The sequence below is a fragment of the Capsicum annuum genome, unplaced genomic scaffold, assembly GCF_002878395.1.
Source record: "Capsicum annuum cultivar UCD-10X-F1 unplaced genomic scaffold, UCD10Xv1.1 ctg59281, whole genome shotgun sequence".
NCBI lineage: Eukaryota > Viridiplantae > Streptophyta > Magnoliopsida > Solanales > Solanaceae > Capsicum > Capsicum annuum.
In genome coordinates this window covers 1-3,592 of record NW_025867977.1, presented here as the reverse complement: position 1 = coordinate 3,592, position 3,592 = coordinate 1, and the positions used below count along the sequence as shown (strand labels likewise).

The 3,592-nt window shown below is 39.1% G+C and overlaps 1 pseudogene; it reads right to left on the bottom strand.

Moving 5' to 3' along the window:
* Positions 1 to 6: 6 nt before the first annotated feature.
* Positions 7 to 3,580, bottom strand: LOC124885409 (annotated as a pseudogene).
* Positions 3,581 to 3,592: the final 12 nt, after the last annotated feature.

The window sequence follows — 3,592 nt, the reverse complement described above, 5'->3', positions numbered from 1 at the left end:
ACTAAAAAGCTACATAAAAGAAAAAAAATTACTTACATTTTTCAGAAGTGAAATCGTTTTAAACATTACAGGTATTCCCTTTCTCAAAATTCTAGATGTGGTTGAAGTGACAGGCAGTTGGAAATACATAGTTCAGACACGGAAGAGGACAATCTGATGGTTCTGGAAGCGATTGGAGATTACGCCAGTGATATATATGCAGCTCAGAGATTGAACGACTCCTACAACGACAACAAACTGTCAAGTTATCTAGACATTAAAACACAATGAACAAAGCACTTCCGAATGAAAAAGAATCGAGTATGAAAATTTTCCTTCAAAATCTTAGCTTTCCAAGCTTTATACTCCCTCCGTTTAAAAAAGAACGACCTACTTTGACTTGATACGAAGTTTAAGAAAATAAAGAAGACTTTTGAATCATGTGGCCTTAAATTAAAGTTGTGACAAATGTATCAAAATGCCCTTTAATCTTGTGATCCTAAACATGCCATGTGGAAAGTTGAAATTAAAGTATTGCCAAAAAAAGGAAAGGAGTCATTTTTTTTGAAGCAATCTACAAAGAAAAGTTGGTCATTCTTTTTGAAACGGAGGGAGTAATAAGGAATAGGCAAAACATTCTACCTGATTGTGAAATAGAGATTTCATTTTTCAAGCATTTGTGCATTTCTTAGTGGTTCTGCAAATTGATTGAACAAATCCTGCAATAATAAATGGATCAACAAACTGAAAAAAAGCTAATAGACATGCAAGGAGAAGTTTTCAAAGGTAACTGTCACGTTATCTATACAGTAAGTCGTATTTTTAATAGCACGACCTTCATCTTTAGACAAAAAAAAATAATATTTTTTCGGAGAAATTATAGCTTTTGGGCACTTTAAAATCTTAGAATTTACCTCGAACTTTTATATTTTTTTAGAAAACTCCACTAATTATTCCTCCCAACTATAATTGTTCCAATTGTTTCATTCTTATCAAGTCGGTAGTGGTTAAAGCTTATAAGCTTATATTTTATGACTTTTCTTTTAAAAAAAGTGAAATGTGTTTCCCAAACACGAAACTTTACCCAAAAATTCACCCAATAGCTTAACAAGGGAAAATAATTAACAAACAAGCAAAGGGGAGTAATAAGCAAAACTAAAAAGCTACTGAGGAAAAAGAAAAACTTACATCTATGGGAGCTTCGTTTTTATTAATCATCACAGGCATTCGTAGTCCAATATGGTGCGACACCAATATATATTTTCAGGAATATCAGCAATTTCTGGTCAGTACTCCCCCTTGTCAAATTCTAGGAGTGGTTTGAGCAATGGGCATCTGTAAATAGATAGTTTAGAGAGGGAAGAGGGCATCCCTTTTACTGGAAGGGATTGAAGATTAGGGCAATCCTAAATGGTCAGCTTAGAGAGGGAGGATGATAGAGCTGATTCGGGAAGGGATTGGAGGTTAGGGCAAAACTTGATGGTCAGCTTAGAGAGGGCACCGCTGATTCTGCAGGAGACTGGAGTTGATGGCAATTGTTGATCACTGGACGTCCAAGAGAGGAGGGAAGCCCTTGTTCCAGCAGTGACTGAATTTGAGGTAAATTACGAATATATAGAGATTCAAGAGAGGTGAGGCTTTTGAGAAGTTGGCTGCTTAATGTTTTCAGATTGCCTATGCTAAGCCTTTGAATAGAGCAAGGCAACTCTCAATTCTCATCACCAACAATCTCTTCGTCGCTGCCATTGTGGAAGATGCACAACTCCCTGAGAGACAGGAGTCTCTCTAAACGCCACTCCTTTCGGTCGTTCACCAGTTTCTCGCAATTGATGATCCAAAGGAGTTGTAAATGGAAGGGCAATCCTCCATTGGGAAAGGACTCTATTTCTGGACAATGAGACAGTTGCAGTTCCTTAAGAGAGGGAAGGAGTTCCTGCATACGTTCTGGCAGCCGCTTCAGCTTTTTGCAATCGTAAATACTCAATGACGTCATCTGGATCCCACATGCCACCGAAAGTATTTCAACATTCTCACAACAACTAATATAGAGTCTTTCAGTCCCATTAAGGTTTTGGCATCTCTTTATCCTCAAATAGCACGCTGTTGGGACCAACTCAGTTGATGATATAAAATCACATTCATCCAGTTCCAATTCCTCCAGAAACATGTTAGAATTCATCTTACTACTATCTGGTGCCTCCAATTTCAATTTCCGGCAAAGACGTATCCTTATTCTCTTCAAGGTACTCGGCAGAGCTCTAATAGGCAAGGAAGTAAGAGAGTTGCAATCACTAATATCTAATTCCTCAATCTGCTTCATTCCCTCAAGTTGGGATGTAAACACTTCAGCTTCATCAAAGAGAACTCCAGCCTTAGGAGAACCATCAACTTCAAACCTTTTTAGACTTGAAAGTTGGATGGGTGTCTCCAAATTGAGTTCGGACATCTTGAGATTTTCAAATTCTTCAGAGAACAGAGATTCTCGGGGAACTTCCCGACCAACTTGGGGCAATCATCAATTGAAAGGTCCCGAAGAGCAGGAAACTCTCCGTTCCCTAGTACGTCGCACTGCTTCCACTCCGGCATCTTTGCAAATTTAAGCTCCTCGAGAGAGTTAAAGGCTTTTCAGAGGACGGACTACCATAGAAGTCCTCCGTTATCTCTGTTATAGAATGCATCTCTCTAATGGAAAGGAATTTCAAACGAGGAAGTTGTCCTAGTGCTGGCAAGGAAAAACTGTCCTTGCAGTTGCGAAGAGACAATCGTACTAGCAGCTTAAGAAACGAATGATCAGCTAGCCAGTTTGGAAATTGTGTCACTCTATATCCGGAGATTTCGACTTCTTTTATTTTTGTGTGTGGACGTAGCTCATCAAGTATGTCTCTTTCGGTTTGTGAATTGTTGGCAATACTTCCCTTTTCACTCCACTCCAACGACAACTTCTCAACATGATTCTTCTCCCTCATCTTTGCCTTCTGAGCTTCCCTTTTATCAACCACATTTTGCAACTCTAAAATTGATAGAGATCCATACAAGTTTTGTAGCTCACCCAAATCTTCCATTCTCCAACCACACAGGGGTCACCTAAAAGAAATTCAGCTCCCACTAGCACTTGGAAGCTTTTCAACTTGCTCAGATGTAGCGGCATCTTCAAGTGGAAAGTAGTGTTGCTAATGTCAAGGTGCCGCAAGTTGATTAGCTTTTCCATCTGCAGCGGTAACTCCTTAAGATATCTACAAGATGACAGGAGAAGCGTATCCAAGTTATACAATGCACAGATAGAATCAGGCAACTTTTTAATCTGTGTCCAAGAAAGGTCCAAAAATCTCAGGAGCTTTAATTTGATAAACAAGTCATTTGGCAGCTCCACAATCCTCTTGCTTAGATTAAGGTCATAAAGGTGCTGGATTTCTGTTGGAAGTAGGGTCCTTAGCTGCTCTGATTTGATGAGTAGTTTCAATTTCTCAAAGTCAACATCGTCCCCCATTGAATACGATATGTGTCGACTTTGTTCCAACATATGAGATCCTTGGCACTCTTCCAACCTGACACAAAGTTTTGAAGAAGCAATTTGGGCTAAATCATTGACAAGGTCATGCATTAAGAATTCCTC